The 18,723-nt window shown below is 37.4% G+C and overlaps 1 protein-coding gene across 10 annotated transcripts in view; it reads left to right on the plus strand.

Annotated features, from left to right (window-relative positions):
- FAM172A (family with sequence similarity 172 member A) overlaps window positions 1-18,723 on the plus strand; it is a 428,090-nt gene that overhangs the window by 52,295 nt on the left and 357,072 nt on the right. The window lies entirely within an intron of this gene.

Consider the following 18,723-nt stretch of genomic DNA (forward strand, 5'->3'; position numbering starts at 1 on the left):
AGCTTTTGTTCTGGACCATCTTTTTGAGGTTGTCTGTATAGGAAACAGCCTTGGAAGAGAGAGATTGTGTCTTCCTCCAAGGCAGAGGGCAGATTTGTTTGTGTCAAGGTACTTTCACCTTCCTTTCCCTACTAGTGGCAAAGGATGAGCAGGTTTGCTAGCAACCCCCTCGTTAGATTGGGCTTCATAAGTCTGAGGTTCCACAGCCATGATACAATGTCACTATGTGCTCAGCCTGTACCCTGGGCGTATCAACATTGCCTCTTTGGTATTTGAGGGGCAGGAGAAACAGATGAAAACATGAAGCTCATACTGCTTGCTGTAACCTGGGTAATAAAATCCTTTGTCTCTTACCCAAGAGTCTAGTGTCTTCTGGCTGCAACCATGAAACTGTAGTGGGCTAACTTTTTAACTTGCAACTCAGAGTAAAATCACAGACTCTTGAGAGTTCTTGACGTTGTTCTCCAGCATTTGTAACTTAACTGTATTTAATGCCCTGAATGATTTCTGCTGTCCATAAAAAAGAGTTTGCCTAATTCTACATGACTTAATTATGTGCTGCAGACTGATAGTATTTTTATAGAATATCCATACTATATGGCCTTAGAGAAGGACTGGGATTATTTGTTTATTTTTAATGGGGATTACATTTTACTCTTTTCCATAAGCCATGTACGTTTGTTCACTTGGATAGGTGCTGTTCTCCAAACATCTGCATTTTTGACATCTGCATCTTTTTCAGTCTCAATCTATATCCTCCAACATCATCTTTAGCAAAATCTAAGTAGTGTGTCTTATTAGATATTCCCATGTGTAAGTGATTCCTTTCTCCTGAGATCTCCTACCTAATTCTTTGGACATATGGAGGGTCACAAAAAATTTTTAACCCTCACAGTCAACTCAAGACTTATGTCAGTATAATTCTGAAAGTTCTTGTATAACTGTCTACAGTTCCTAGAAAACAAATAAACATCATGTTTAAATTCTGGAAATATTTAGTACTTCATATTACCAATAAGATCTCTAGTTCCATTAAGCGAGAATCTGTGAAAAGCCTCTCACCACAGTGTCCTAGATGTAGAAGCACTGAAAAATCTCCTTTCTCCTCAGTGATGGATAGGATGGAATTCAGAAATTTGAGTTTATTGCCTGGGAGGCTGCCTTAATAAACAGCTTTGGATATGCTTAAGATTTAAGTTTTAAGGAAACGAATTTTGACTTCAGGCTATAGTCTAAACCAAAAGCCCTTCTGTTTTCTTAAGTGTTTTCCTACTGAATATTGAGTTTTGTCTTGTGCTGAGAGGTACTATATATGTTTCACAACTGCTGTTTTAGTTTATGTGTATTTCTCTCTTAAGGAGATTATTATAGCAATCATTCAGTAGAAATTGTTTTTAAGACTTGCTCCTGAAATGCTCTATCATTTTTATGTAAATTAAACTTATTGTGTAAGTAAAATAAACTGAGATGTCATTTTCTTTTTAGAATGCAATGCCATAAGTACACAAAAGAGTACTCTTTACCTTCAAATAGTTACATTTTTGTAATCAAATGCTTTTGCTAATATGTGTATATATATATATATTTTACTGTCTACATATAGCTTGATAAAAACATATAGCCTTTAATAAGTTTGGTTAATTTCTCTAAATTTAGAAAGATACTTTCAGTTTTAGGAAGTGGGAGAGTGGTGTGAAAGGGTAATTTTCAAAATAGAAGTCTTTAATGTATGTACATTGGAGCAAAAGGCCAAGGAATAACATTTCTGGTAGACACAGAAAGACTGGAAAGGCTATCATGTTACGTAGTAAATAGAATGGTAAAAACTCAGCATGTAACTTGTCAAATTTTCTCAACTGTCTCTTTCATGTCAATACTGAATTATTATTAAACGCAGAATTTGTAATCCAGCAGAAATTCTAATGAAAGATTTGGTTTTCTTGCCTAATTTGGGTCTTTGCATTTCCTTTGATATTTGTTTACTTCTTTAAAAATTAATAAATTGTCAATGTGCTTATTAGTAAGAGGATAGCAGTGATTGGATAGTCTTACAAGCTTGGCTTTTTATTCATGGATAGGATCACACTTACAAAAAAAAGAAAAAGTAAGGGCATAATTTTTTTCCCTGGACCTAAATTAGTAGTATGTCTTGTAAAATAGTGGAAACTTACTGAAAAATATTGCATCAAAAAAAATGGAATTTATTGAAGAATGTAGGCCAGCAGTGTCTTTTGGGGTTTTTTCTAATGGCCATATTTAGGTACCTGAAATAGGAGCAACTTAAAGTAAAGAATAATAATATAAATTATTATTTTAATATTCAAATATTTGAATATAATGTGATTATCTGTGTATAACTATTACCTTCATATAAGGTGAAATTCTCACATCTCATATTGTGACAGAAGCAAAGGTCTGGCTGTCAGGAGATCTGGGTCCTAGTTCTGGCTCAGCACTATCTGTGTGACTGGGAAAATATAAGATGAGCCTAGGACATCATCTTTTTCTGGAAAGCAAACATTTAGTCTAATGGAAGTATGTGAAGAGGACAGAGAAACCAACTTGAAAGGATTTCCTTTGGCCAAAATTGGGACAATTCGAGGGTAAAACAGAGTTAGGATTCTATTGATTATAAAACATTTAATAAAAAGTCATGATTCCATAACATTTAAAAAAAATGTAGTTAATGTGCTATCATAAGATGAAAATTATCTGAAAATTGGTAATCAAAAGGAGAGAATTAAGTAGCTAGACTTTTTATTAGGAACTGTTGTTCATTTGCAGGTGAGGAAGGAATGTTCTACTTTACCAAAGAATACTGGCTACTAAAAGTAAAAAAATATGACAAAATTAGAAAATCACCATAATTCTAAAGATGTTCCCTCAAGATTCCCATTTCCTGCTTAGTCAGTCAAACTCTAATCTAGGAGCTACTGTGAAGAGACTTTGCAGATGTAATTAAGGTTACTCGTCAGCTGATCTTAAGATAGGGAGATTGTCCTGGATTATCTGGGTGGATTCAGTACAATCACAAGAGTAATTAAAAGCAGAAGAGAAAGGCAGAAGAGTCAGTCACAGAAATTCTGCAGAAGAGGCAGGAAGAGAGATTCCAAGCATGAGGATTCAACACACCATTGCTGGCTTTGAGATAGAGGACCCACTTGCAGGAACCAGAGAGAGGCCTGTAGGAGCTAAGGGTATCCCTGAACTGACAGTCAGCAAGGAAAACAAGGATCTCAGTACTGCAGCCTCAGTGAACCGGATTTTGTCAACAACCTGAGTGAGCTCGGAACGGGCCTTTCTCCAGAACCTCCTGATAAGAGCCCATCTGGCTGACACCTTGATTTTGGCCTTGTGAAACCTAGAGCAGAGAAACCAGTAGAATCAACCCAGATTTGTGCTCTATAAATTGTGAGATGCTAAATTGTGTTTAAGCTATTAAGTTTGTGGTAATGTGTTAGAAAACTACCACACAACACCTTAATGAAATGATTGATCCAGATGAGGATCATGAATGTATACTAATTTCATTAGGTGAAAGGATGTGAGGGAATATTTGCACAGTGTATTTGTACAGAATATTTGCAAAGTATTTCCAAAGTATCACCTCACAGATTTCTTGCAATTGTAAGGGAGCAAAATATGTACCTTAAAATAGAGATCTAGCTGTCAGCACATTACCTAAGTGAACAAAGTGAGTATCACTATTTTATTTTATTTTATTTTATTTGCGGTACGTGGGCCTCTCACTGTTGTGGCCTCTCCTGTTGCGGAGCACAGGCTCCGGACGCGCAGGCTCAGCAGCCATGGCTCACGGGCCCAGCCACTCCGCGGCATGTGGGATCTTCCTGGACCGGGGCACGAACCCGTGTCCCCTGCATCGGCAGGAGGACTCTCAACCACTGCGCCACCAGGGAAGCCCAGTATCATTATTAATAGAAGAACTTGACGTTACACGTCTTCTGATATGATGCAGTTTGAAGTACACAGCATTAACCGTGAATATTCTTGCTATGTGTATTGAATCTGATGCTAATCAGACCTTTAGATGTGTCTTCCATTTTTGTGAAATATAGGAATAGAGGGAAAAGTAAGTGACACCACAAGGACACAGTCCAGAACATGGGACATGTAAAACACAATGCCATTAAAAATACTGAAAAGATTTATGTGTCAGAGGTAAAGAAACTGTTGTAGATGAAGATAAACAAGGAGATAGCAACCAGTTTCAGTGTATGAACATTGATGGGATTTTTGTTTAAAAAAACTAAAGCAAACAAAAAAACCTCTACACTCTTTAGGGGCAACTGAGGAAGAATTGTTCAGTTCTTTAGGTGTGATAATATTATGTATTACAGTTATGTAGGAAAATGTCCTTATTCTTAGGTGATGCTTGTGAAATATTTAGGGAGAAGGTCATGATGCCTGCAAGCTATTTTTAAACGCTTCTTGAGAAAGAGGAAAAAACCACAGAAATAAACAGAAAGCATATATGGCAAAATGCTGTTAAGAATTGTTCAGTCAAGGTGGGAGATGTAAAAGTGTTTATTGTACTATTTTTCAACATTTCTGTGTGTTTGAAAAGTTTCACAAGTTGAGTATTGGGAAAGAAGAAGCTGGTGATAGGAAACTTGAAGGAGCTTTGTGTTTGTGAGTGTGGCTTTTTCCCTGTCAGGCTATATACTTCAGTGTTCTTGGACTGTACCATTTTATTTGGGACCCTTCAAATATCTAGAATTTGGAGTACTTCTTTCTGGGATAACAACATCCATTCTAGCGCTTGAGTTGTCTCCAAAGAGTTTGTTCCATTTCTTTAGAAATACCTTACTTAGTATTTTGCCTGGGGCATAAATGCATTTGGCATCACAGAGGGAATGAACTAGGTGGGTGAGTATTATGACAGTTTCTATGAGTCTCTCATACTCCTATATGTCTTATTAGATATGCCACGAATGCAGGAGTCTGCCTGCTTTTTACCTGGGCCATTTCTCAAGAGTTGTGTTTGCAACAGGCAGTATTGAAGCATGAGGTTAGGTCTTCCTCTGGGACAAAGAACAGGCTTGCTTACAGCTTACTAGGAAATGGTGGGCTCCCCAAGCTCGGTACTCCTCAGCTTTGACCTGAACTGCTCTGTGTGCAGCACCCATCTAGGGTCACATCATGTTGTGCCCCAGAGACTTGGGGTCCAGGGAACCAGTGCAAATATGCTGATGCTATGCTGTGATTAATAGTCCTTTATCTGTGACCCAGAAGTTTTGTGTCTGTTGTTAGCACCCATGAAAGTTAACTAGGCTAGCTGATTAGTTTGTAACTAAGGCAAAAGCAAATCTCAGACCTGTCAGTGTAATCCCTCTGTTTTCAGTCTGACTTCTCACTTCCACTCTTCACTGGATCTGCATTTTCCAAGCCTTGAAACCCCTGAGGTTCTGCTGGGCCAGTAACCTACTTTCCTAGTTTAAATGGATGGCACTACCATTCATCCAGTTTTGTAAGGCAGAAACTGCATAGTCCTTTCACTTTTTATGTTTGACTTCATGTGACCAGGTCTTGTTATTATACCTTTTTACGTCACATCTTTTTCCATGTCTATTGCTACTGGTTTAGCTTAGGTCTATATCATCTCTTCAACTAGATTACTGCAGTTCAGCTTCATGATGAAATGCGTCCCCCTGTCAGAATTCATATCTTGAAGCTCTAACCTCTTATGTGATTGCATTTGGAGATAGGGCTGTTAGATTAAATGTGGTCATAAGGGTGGGGCCCTAATCTGATACGCTTGGTACCTTTATAAGAAAAGATCTCTCTCTCTCTTCCCCCTTCCCTCTCTCTCTCCCTCTCTCTCTCTCTCTCCCTCTCTCCCCCACTTCATGTACACACTGAGGAAAGGCCATGTGAGGACAGAGCAAGAAGGTAACTGTCTACCAGCCAGAAAGAGCCCTCTCACCAGGAACCTAATCAGCCAGCACCTAGATCTGGTACTTCCCAGCCTTTAGAACTGTGAGAAATAAATTTCTGTTGTTTATGCCACCTAGTCTGTGGTACTTTGTTATGGCAGCCTGATCAGACTAAGACACTACCTGCAATGTGGTCCATCCATGCCTGCCTCCTTCTACCTCCATCTTTGAACCTGTTCTCAATGCTGCTACCAGAGATATCTTTTAAAGCTGCAACTGTGAGCATGTTTGCCTGTTTTTAGAACCTTTATGTGCTTCCCTACAAAATGAATTTCAAACTGCTTGCCTTGTTATACCAGACCTTTCATGAGTTGGCCCTTGCATATTTTTCTGGCTTTATCACTTGCCTCCTCTCTTGCCCCAGTTCCCACTCACCCTATGCTTGAGCTATATAAACCTACTTGTGGTTTTCTAATATGCCATGCTGTTTTATATCTCTGGGCCTCTACTCATGCAGGGAGCATTTGGTGCCAAGGATGCAGCTTTACCACCCTCCCTCCCATCTGCTTGCAGAATATTTATTCATCTTTCAAGCTTAGATCAACCTCTAAGAAAACTTTCTCTGATCCACATAGGATAGAATGGACCTCTCTCTTCTTTGTGTCTCAAATTTGCTTTTAAAATAATTCTGTTATAACACGTATAATATATTATTTCTCTTAGTGTGTAATGTATCTTTCTCCTTTTACTAGATGTGTTGGGGGCTTACCTAAGGCTAAATAGATAGTGTATTAGTCACGGTTCTCCAGAGGAACAAAACCAATAGGTTGTACATATAGAGAAAAATACATTTATTTTAAGCAGTTTGCTTATGTAATTATGGAAGCTGGGTGAGTCCAAAATCTGATGGGGAGGCCGGCAGGCTAGAGAACCAGGCAAGAGTTGATGTTGCAGTTTGATTTCAAAAACAGTCTGCAGGCAGAATTCCCTCTTGCTCTGGGGAGATCAACTTTTATTCTTTTAAGCCCTTCAACTGATTGGATGAGGCCTACCCTCATTAGGGAGGTCAATCTGCTTTACTTAAAGTACACTGATTTACAGGTAAATCTCATTCAAAAACACCCTCACAGAAACAGCCAGAATAGCATTTGACCATGTATCTGAGCACCATAGCCAGCCAAGGTGCCCCATAAAATTAACCATCACAGATAGTGATCGTATCTAGATGTAATTTAGTCTGAATATGCCATAAGACCTCACATAGCCTTCCTCAGGCTCAGGGTGGAGTCATTCTCTGCAGGGATTCAAGCCCACAATGTGATGCCTACTGTTTTTTTCCCACTAGAACCCCACAATTTCTTTCTGTCCTGATTAATTGCTTTCCATGCACAGAAACAAGGGTGATATGTATTTGTACTATGGCATGATAGGCATTAGGCAGCTATGTTTTTTTCCCTTATAGCCAGGAACTTTTCTAAGCTTTCAGTCATTAAGGTTTACAGTTTCACAGTGACCAGCCTGCTAGGAGTTGTATATTGCATGATTTGATGGCCCAGCAGGGAACAATTCCTGGAAATTCCTCCCCAAATCTATCTTTTGTAGTAGATGTAACCTGATAAATAAGAATCAAAAGATACTGGTATACTACTAGAGTTCCATTCATTCATCAGCAGTTGGTCCTTTTCAGCATCGTAGTGAAGGACCAAAATGTCTCCAGTTTGATGCTACTCAGGTTAGACCTTGTCAGGTTCCAAAACAGAGGCAGTCTTGGCAAACATATAGCTTCACCCCATTGGGCAATTACTGTTGTAAGACACAATAGAAGAATTGTATTGTCATACCAGCATCCTCCCCAACCCCATCTTCCTCAGATCCCTTGCAAAAGCAGAGAATTCGATTTCGTGGGGACCCTCCTTTGGTCCCCTTCTTGCTGAGTGTGAGCATACACTTGTGAAGGTCTGTAAGCTAGCCCTTCTTGACTTTATTTCTACCCATTTTTGATAACAGATGTTCAGTTGCCTGCTCCAGCTTTCTGTAAACCTCTATGATAAGCATGATAAGCAACATGATATGTGCATTTGAGGTGTTGTTTCTTCACCTGTGGTTAGACACTGTGTGCCATAAAATGCAGTTTTTGACCTGAAACCTTTCCAAATTGGTTCTGTGTTTTTTGCTCCGGTCCTTTTATTGTGTTTTGAGTGTTTACATCTACCTCCAAGTATGCAAAGCTCAGTCCAGAGTGTCTATACCACTCATGCCCATTATAGTCTCCCGGGGCTATGGGCAGTGGTCCAGTATAGTTCACTTGCCAACTGTGTGTAGAGCCTTCACTGTAGGAAATCTACCTCATAGCTGTTTGCAGTCTGTCTTATCATTGGTGGATGGTACAGTCCTTGTTGGCATTTTGTATCTCAGAACATACAAGAGGAATAAGCTGACTGTCAGCCGCTGTTGCACGGCTACAGCTCTGCTGTGTCCATATATTTCATAAGCCAAAGTGGCAATGTTGAGTCGAGTGAGCGTACTAAGTATCCACCTGTTGGTTAGAGTTACCTTATGATTATTTTGATGGGAATCCACACGTCCTCCTTTAAATAAAGAGTCCCTTAAATTCCCATAGGGTCATGCCCCTTACTCATGGGCATCTGCCATAGGCTCCAGTCTGCATTTCTGAATTACTTTCCTAGTTCACTTTTCCATAGCCCATCTGTCTGACCGTGTGGCCAAGCCATTCACTCGCACCCATGAGTTACACAAACTGCAGGGCCCATGGGGTTGTCTAATTCTCCTGTCACTGAAAGGATAACAACGTGTAGTTCTGCCCACTGAGATGATTTATTCTAATCTTCTTTAATCAGAGTTTCTTCCATCAGTTGGTCACAGTGTGGAAGCTTTCCAAACAGGATGCTGTCTGTCACCTTGGAACTGACATCTGTAAACCAAGCAGCTTTTTGTTTGTCAACTAGGAGCTGCTAATAGGATACTCCCCGTGTGGCACTAGGATCCAGTAGTCATCCAGGTACCTCCAAAGTTGGTCCTAAGGGAAAAGAGGCTATCTGCTCATAAATATATATCTTCTTGTTTTCCTCTGATAGATATTCCTGTATCAACCATTTCCATTTCATTATGGAAATTTTCTTTCCACTGCCTACCTTATTAGAACGTTACTCTGACATTACACAAAACATTATGGGTAGCTCAGATCTCAAGATTATTTCCTTCAGTTACGGAGGCAGTTTCAGTTAATGACCGGTAATAAGCCGTTGTCTTTCAAACAGCATGTACTGCGTTGCTGCATCTGGACATTTTCTTGTCTAAAACCCAGCAGTCACTGCTGGGCAGCACTCACAGACTTTTGCCATAAGTTCCAGTCCGGATGAGTGAATTCAAGTTACAAAAACTTCCAAAATTATATATAAGTGTAGATCATAAGAACCCACATATATTGACTGGGCTACTATGGCCTTTTGTAATTCAGACATAGCCTGCTGTTGCTCAGGCCTTCATTTAAATATGGCCTTCTTTCAGATAGCTTTATGGGTAGGAGCTAGCAATATGCCCAGATATAGAATATGTCCCCTCTATAATCACAGCAACACAACTGAGTGTTGTGCTTCTTGTTTAGTTTCTGAAGTAGGCAATGGCAGCTGTTTATTGCTAGTTGCCTGTGGAATATCACCAGTGGCTCCTGTCTAAGTTATTTATCAAAACTTTAACATATGAGTAGACCCTCAGATCTTTGTTGAATTTACCTACCAAATTATTAACCAAATAATGAGAGTAAACTGGTGAATTCAGATACTCTTGTGGCAAAACAACAAATATGGGATCCTTCCCGCATGAAGGTAAATGGTGGTTGACTCTTTTCTGATAGATATCAAGAAAAAGGCATTTGCAAGATCAAAAAAAAAAAAATCTTCCTTTAAATAATATTGAAAAACTACTGCCTTGTTTTTGACTTGTAGAATGAGAGGATAATAGAGAAATATATAATTTTTCCTGATGAACTTGGTTAGCTGGGTAGAAAAACAAATAAGATAAATAAAACGCTAACTCCAATGTAAAAAGCTAGAACATTTAATAACTAAGGCCAGATGGGGATTAGTTACGTGTCTAATAACAAGTGAGAGTAAGACAGTGGTGTGAGGTGGTTAAAAATCATTGATTGGATGGTTTGTACTGAGCCAGAGCCTACAGGGTCACAGGGAATAAACACGCACGAGTGCACATAAGCACAGTTTTTTAAAGATGCGGACTCAACCAGTGGAAGACTTTTTTTCAATCAACGTTTACACACTTAACGAGAGAACAGTTTTCAACTAAAGTGGACAATTAGTTCTTAGGCAGGATTTCCGAAAGAGACTCAGCCAGAGCTGTGATGGTGTTCTTGGTTAGCAGTTGTAGCCTGGCATGACAGGTAACTGTTACTTTTCAGCAAGCATTTGTCAAGAATCAAGTCATTGCCTCCTGTCAGGAATCCATATGTGCGTTGCATAGAGCAACAGACTGGAGACACGAGGCCTCAACCTGCTAAAGTGGGTGTCTACTCCTCCACGCTCAAAGATTTAAGATAGGGTGTTAAAGTTAAGTGTTTTATTAGAGTACAAGTAGGCTCAATTTGCATATGTTTTATGGTAAATTTTAAAATAAAAGAACTCACTGTATATTACCCAAATGCATTATTTTTTGCTTTTTTAGATTAGGCTGTGATTTTGCCTTTATTATTAAATGTTATCTCTGGACCAGTTTTATCTACAAAATGTCATCTATACATAGCTTTTCAGAACCTAACCTCTCTTATAAGTAGGCAGTTACCTATATTAAATGTGACTGTAAGCCACTGTCTATCTTTTGTTCACTCTGACCCTTTACACCTTGTAAGTTGTTTCATCTGACTGTGATGGTAAAGGCTGTGTATGGTAGTCACTAAAGTGGGAATAAGGAGTACATATGCTTGTAAAAACTTCATGATTATTAATATGTTTTGATACTGTTTTATTGCTATGGTTACCCAAACAATCATAATTGACATCATAGGTTTTAAAATAATATGTAATGTGTATGTTAGTAATTCTGTGAGAAATAACAAAAAATAAATTTGCCTAGCTTCTCTTTTTTATTCTGTTTTCACATGTGCAGTTTCTTATGCTATGACCTTTTATTTTTTTATCTCACTTTCTCTACTGCTTTTTTCTAGCCAGCATTTAAACATGCATAAGTCTCTCCCATCTTAATGATTTTTAGTTCTTGTTTTGTTCGTTCACTTAGCAATGTTTGACATTGTGACTTCTTTCTTTTCAAAATATTGTCTTAACTATGCCCTCAGGTAATGATATTCTCTGGTTTTCTTCTTAACCTCTGTGAACACTTGTTCTTCATCTCCTTTGCACCTTCTAGTACTTTTGTCAATCTGTTAACGTGAGATGTGTCAGGACTCAGTTCTAGGTCTTCTGTTTCTCTCTATTCATTTTCCCTTGGTGAATGATTATGCTCCCATAGCCTCTGATGCCATCTTTGAGTTATTTGACTCTAAACCCTAATCTATATCCCTATCTCCCTGTGCTCTGGACTGGACACCTTCACTTGGCATTTCATTAGGCACCTCACACTCTGCTTGTGTAAAACTGAACTGATTGATCAGCTTTCCATTCCCCAGGAAACGTTTTCCTATATATCAGTAATCTATCTAGTCATTCAGGTTAGCTACCTAGGAGTTAAGCTTGAGTTTTTCCTCTCCCTCAATTTGTACAGCTCACCACTCTTTCTAGTTTCCTACTCACTGGTTCCCTAATCCTCTCCATCCATGGTGAGTCCACGTTAGTCTCAGGGTTCTTTTCCTTGTTTGTTTATTCATTCATTCATTTAGTCATTAATTTAAAACTTTTTTTTTTTTTTTTGACTGCCTACTCTGAGCCAAGCAATGTTCTGGGTACTGAGGATATCACACAGTTAACAAAACAGATAAACATTGAATGGAGATCACATTTTTTGTGGAGAAGGGGAAGACAGATAATAAGCAAAATAAATAGTATCTAGCTGTTGACAGTGTTTTTGAAAAACTAAAAGTTGTGGGTCAGGATGAGTTGAGTCTAAGCACTGTGCCCAGGAGCACTTCAGCATTAAGAAATTGAGGAGAAGGGGAGTCAACAGCAGAGACCAAGAAGAGCAGGCCATTGAGGCAAGAGTAAAACAGTGAGACTGTGATGTCCTTAAAGCCATGTGAATAATATATATCTAGGAGAAGGAATGATGATTTCTATAGATTCAGTCAAACAGGTCAGTGAGGGTGCTCTGATTGGAGTTCTTCTGACTCATCTCCCTGGCTAAGTGTAATCCTTGACAGCTCCATTCTGAAGCCAAAATGTTATTCCAAAGTTATAAACTTTATTATCTTTTATTTCTCAGTGACTTTAGGATAAAGGTCAAACTACTTCATATGGCCTACAAGGCTCAAGCTGATATGTGTAGCTTCATTTTCCTTTGTCATACTCTATACTCAAGCCATTAAGAGCTTCTTGGGTTACTTGAAGTTATTTTTCTTACAGCTTTAATAAGACCTCTATTTTTTGCATGAAACATTTCTTCCTTCCTGATCTAACTGCTACTCATTCTTCAGATAATAACTTAAGTATCACTTCTTTAGTGAGTCTTTCGCTAACCTAGAATTAGGTTAGATTCTCAGACATCATGATATTACTGTCATTACTCATTATACTTTGTTTTTTCCTTGAGTTTAATGTCTGTCTCTCTTAGATATGTCTTTCTGTCTAAACTGTAAGCTAAATGAAGTCAGAGGCTCTGTTCATTTGGTTTACTACATTATTCCTGGTGCCCAGCACAGAGTCTGGCTCAGGACCAGCACTCAATAATATTTTTTGATTGACTATAGAATAAATGACAATATGATATTTCTGTATTGTTCAGTATTGTTATGGGACTTAAGTATTTTTCCTGTTTTGACTTCAGATATTTATATACTTAGGTAAAATGGGAAGACTTGGCATTAAAGTAGTAACAAATTCACTTTTAAAAAGTATGTATTTGGTAGAAAAATCTAACAGTCTTAGATAGACTGGAAAAGAGAAGATTGTAGAGAACTTGATCATAGTTATAGATCCCTTCAAGGTAACACTATAAATGAAGGGAGGGAATTATTTTATTCCCTGAAGATTGTAGGAAAGCAGCAGTTGCCTAAAGCTAAGGAAAACGTTTAAGCTGAAGATTCAGAAAAAAGTTCTCTGCTTGTGTACTGGGAGAACTGACGGACAATGGAACAGCCTTTAGAAGCACTCAAAGCAGTGAATTTTGAAGGTACCATATTCAAGATATAATTAGCTGTAGCCTTAGGGATGTACTGCTTTCTCTTGTGATATTCTGAAGAACTGATCATACTTCTTTTGCTTAATATTCAGAGCTTATCCTATATGTATGGCTTTAAAGTTCCCTCTACAGATTTCAGATATGACTAAAGAGAGCAAGAGCAAGGTAAATGACTTACTTAAGAACATTTAGTGCATTATTATTAGATCCATGTTCATAGTTCTCAATCACACTGCCTGCCAGTACCATACATTGGAAACTTTGATTCAACAGTATATTCATGGGAAATTTTTTTTGTATCTTTGGCCAAGTATTATGGTAACATAATATACAATTTTTATTACAGTGTAGCTAGATTTTGTTTTTTTATAAAAGTATTTAGACCAAACCATTTTTTTATAATGCTCTAAATTAGTGTTTTAAACATGATAAATTTTTTCTAGGAAGTAAGTCGAGCATTTAGGAAGGTCATCACTTTTTTTCCTCACCAAAGTAGCTTTTAGTAAGTTAGTTCTGTAGTTTGATAAAGAGTAGGTTAGGGATTGTAATATTTACCATCTAATTTAAGATACTGATTTTTAAAGAGCTCTCCAAGAAAACCAGCTGATTTTTTCATTTTAAAGTTATATAGATAATATACTACATTTTCTTACTCAGAAATAACTGATGTATTAGTACAAATCCCTGCACTCTGCACTCTCTGCTATGTTAGGCTGTTTGCCATACGGTGAACATTGCTTACTGTTGTCTGAGACGTTGTGTGTGCCGTCTCTTTCACCTGGTCTGTCCCTCTTCCTTTCACACAAACTGGGCTCTTTGTCTTCTTCAGAAGCCCTGTCAGACCCATATTTTTAAGTTTCACATGATCACCTTTATTGGGAAGGGTGGCGGCGTTCCTTGACACAACCTTTTTGTGTTCTACACTCGTCTAGGTAGTTGCCATTTTATACGAGACTTTCTCCCTTTGATCAACGTATTATTTCCTAAAACATTTAATAAAAACCTGTAGTTCTTAGGTATTAAATTACTTGATACAACTTGATTATATAGTAGAAGCTCTATTAAGAAACTTCTAACTGGTTTCTTGCTAATTTACTGAAAGTCTGATTCACACTGAACATTATGGCTAGCCTAGGGCATTCTCTAGTGGTCTGTTTCCCTCCAGCTGAGTTTATTCCTGAACTTGTTTATTCCAGTTCTGATTTTCATTATAATTGTGTAAACCAATGAAAACTGAAAGGAAAGAAAAATATTTGGTTTGGGTTTTTTTTTTTAACCTTTAATTTTATTTTTTTTTAATTGAAGTAGAGTTTATTTACAATATTATATTAGTTTCAGGTGTACAACATCGTGATTCAATGCTTTTATAGATTGTACTCAATTACACTCCATCTGAAGTTATTACAAAATAATGCCTGTATTTCTCTGTGCTGTACAATATATTCTTTTTTTTTTTAATAGATCTTTACTGGAGTATAATCGCTTCACAATACTGTGTTAGTTACTGTTGTACACCAAAGTGAATCAGCATATGCATACATATGTCCCTATATCCCCTCCCTCTTGATCTTCCCTCCCACCCTCCCTATCCCACCCCTCTAGGTCGTCGCAAAGCACTGAGCTGATCCCCCTGTGCTATGCTGCTGCTTCCCACTAGCTAACTATTTTATACTCGGTAGTGTATATATGTCCATGCTACTCTCACTTTGCCCCGGCTTTCCCCTCCCACCCCATGTCCTCAAGTCCATTCTCTATGTCTACATCTTTATTCCTGCTCTGCAACTAGGTTCATTGGTAGCATTATTTTTTTTAGATTCCATATATATGCATTAGCATACGGTATTTGTTTTTCTCTTTCTGACTTCACTCTGTATGACAGACTCTAGGTCTATCCACCTCACTACAAATAACTCAGTTTCGTTTCTTTTTATGGCTGAGTAATATTCCGTTGAATATATGTGTCACATCTTCTATATCTATTCATCTGTTGATGGGCATTTAGGTTGCTTCCATGACCTGGCTATTATAAATAGTGCTGCAATGAACATTGGGGTGCATGTGTCTTTTTGAATTATGGTTTCCTCTGGGTATATGCCCAGTAGTGGGATTGCTGGGTCATATGGTAGTTCTATTTTTAGTGTCCTAAGGAACCTCTGTACTGTTTTCCATAGTGGTTGTATCAGTTTACATTCCCACCAACAGTGCAGGAGGTTTCCCTTTTCACCACACCTTCTCCAGCTATTGTTTGTAGATTTTTTAATAATGGCCATTCTGACTGGCATGGGGTGATACCTGTTGTAGTTTCGATTTGCATTTCTCTCATAATTAGTGAGGTTGAGCATCTTTTCATGTGCCTCTTGGCCATCTGTATGTCTTCCTTGGTGAAATGTCTATTTAGGTCTTCAGCCCATTTTTTAATTGGCTTGTTTGTTTTTTTGATATTGAGCTCCATGAGCTGTTTGTATATTTTGGAGATTAATCCTTTGTTGTTTCATTTGCAAATATTTTCTCCCATTCTTAGGGTTGTCTTTTTGTCTTGTTTATGGTTTCCTTTGCTGTGCAAATGCTTTTAAGTTTAAGTCCCTATTTTTTTTTTTTTATGAAGAAAAAATTGAGTATTTGGAAATATTGGATAAAGGCAAGTACTAAAAGAAACGTCTGTCAAATTAGATATGAATGCAATAACTGTAAGAGATTATGTGTGTGTGTATGTGTAAGGAGTTATAAAATCTAAATAAATTTTCACTCATTGCCTTGCAAGTATTTCTTACATGTTTTAAATGTTCTCAATGCCTTTAAAGAAAGTAAAGGAGAAATCATAGATGATGCATAATGGGTATGACATCTGTAAGAAAGAGAAACGTTACAGAATTCGAGGCAGTATGATAATACTCAAAGAAAAGTCCTTGGTTTTGTGACAGAAGATTGGTAAATGAATGAACGTTTATATTCCTAAAAGTGTATAGGACTTCCATGCCCAGCCAAAATATGGAGTAACAGGGAATGAATTTTTCCTCTGCCTTAAATAAATAAAAAGTCAGAGAAAATACATGAAGTGATAACTTTCAGACATTGCACAACAGCTTACTGCCTGTGGAGAGGCTCCAGGCTACAGCACAGGGAGGAGAAACCCAAACATAGCCTGGAGGTGTCACTGAGTTGATAAATCAGAGTTTAGGGAGGCCATACTAGGTAGGATTTGCTCAAATTTGTGGGGCAGTATGTTGGAAGGAGAGAGCTGCACAGAAGCAAAAAGAAAAAATTCTCTAGAGACGTATAGTGGGTTTACCTTAAGTATTTGGCTGAGTACTGATCAGTGCACACATGCGAGTAATCTACTATCTACTAAAATGCATGCTTTAAAGCAATCTAAAAACAGGGTGGAATAAGTCACTGGAAAAGAACATGAAGAGCAATCTCGGAAGTTTTCCTTGGGCTGGGCATACTTTATGTCTCACCAGAGTAAAATGATCTGCTTAATATGTGACATTGGCTATTTCTCAAAAGAGTATTGTCTTAGTACTGGGTGGAGTCAGATTAACTCTAAACTAAAGGCTATTCAGGAATCACTCCAGTAAAGCTTAAAAACATCCTCACGAGTGCCAAACTGTATAAAAGTAACTTAACTGCGTCCCACAATACCAGAATAAAGCCTCAGAACATTTTAAGACATATAGTAAATTCCAGTAACCAACATAAAATTCAGTGTCTGGCATCCAGTTATAATTACCAGGCATGCACAAACGTAGGAAGATATGACCTGTAACCAGGATAAAAATGAATCAATAGTAACAAATTCAAAATGATACATAGGGTAGAATTAGATGAGAACATTAAATTAACTGTTATAAATATACTCCATAATTCAAGAAGATAGAGAAATGAATGAACATGGTAAGGAGGAAATAGAAGATACAGTGAAGATCCAAATTGAACTTTTAGAGATGGAAAAAACAATATCTGGTTTTAAAAATACACTGGATGGGATTTATAACAGATTTGACTCTACAGAAATAAAGATAAGTGCACTTAAAGCATAACAATGGAAACTACCAGAAATGAAATGCACAAAAAAGAAAAGATTGAAAAAATAATGAACAGAGCTCTGGGACAATATCAGGAGACCTCAGATATTTGGAGTCCCAGAAGGAGAAGAGATGGATGGCAGAAAAAATATTTGAAGAAATAATGATTGAAAATTTTCCAAATTTGTGAAAAATATAAACCTATAGATTTTAAGGAACAAAATAAACCCCAGAGGAAACATGAAGAAAATCACACAGAGACATAGCATAAAAAAATTGCTAAGAAATAATGATAAAGAGAAATTCGTAAAAACTGGTAGAGGAAAAAAGACGCCTTATATTTAGAGGATTAAATATAACAATGACAGCAGACTTCTCATCGGAAATAATGAAAGCTAGAAGAATGTGGAGTGACAACTTTAAATTCCTAAAGAAAGAAGTCAACCTTGAGTTCTATAACCAGCAAAAACATGGTTTAAAACCAACAACAACAAAAAATTGAAGCATATAAAAGCTGAAATAATTCATTGGCATCAGACAATTACTACATGAAATGTTAATGGAGGTCCTTCTGGCAGAAAAAATAAATGATACCAGGTGGAAATTTGGAGCTGCACAAAAGAATAATGATCATGGAAAATGTTAAATATGTGGGTAAATATACTTTTTTTATATTTAAAAAATATATCTTTGAAAGATAATGGATACAATTAAAATGGTCAAAAGGTCTGAGTGAACATTTCTGAATAAAAGATATTCAGATGGCCAATAAGCACATGAAAAGATGCTCAACATCATTAATCATTAGGGAAATGCAAATCAAAACCATACGATCTCACTCCACACCCACTAACATGGTTATAATAAATAGAAAGATAACAAGTGTTGGTGGGGATATTGGAGAAATCAGATCACTCATACGTTGTTGGTGGGATTGTAAAATGGTGAGCCAGTGTTAAAAACAGTCTGGCAGTTCTTCAGTATGTTAAACCATATGACCATAATGTTACTGTATGACCCAGAAATTCTAATCCTAAGTGTATAACTAAGAGAATTGAAAACATATGTCCCCACAAGAATGTGTATGCAAATGTTCATAGCAGCCTTATTCATAATAGCTAAAAGGTAGAAATAACCCAGATGTCCATCAACTGATGAATGGATAAGCAAAGGGTGGTATATTCATACAATGAAATATTATTTGGCAGTAAAAAGTAATAAAGTATTGATACCTGCTGGAATATGGATGAACCTTGATGACATTGTACAAGTGAAAGTAGCCAGTCACAAGAAAACACATATTGAATGATTCCAATGTATGAAATTTCCAGAATAGGTAAATATATGGAAACATAAAGTAGATTAGTCACTGACAGGCATTCGGTGCAGGGGAGATTGAGGAGTGACTGCTAATGGGTAGGTGTTTTTTTGGGATGATGATAGAAGTGTTCTAAATTTAGATAGTGGCAATTCAATTCTGTGAA

The sequence above is a fragment of the Orcinus orca genome, chromosome 3 (genome assembly GCF_937001465.1).
Source record: "Orcinus orca chromosome 3, mOrcOrc1.1, whole genome shotgun sequence".
NCBI lineage: Eukaryota > Metazoa > Chordata > Mammalia > Artiodactyla > Delphinidae > Orcinus > Orcinus orca.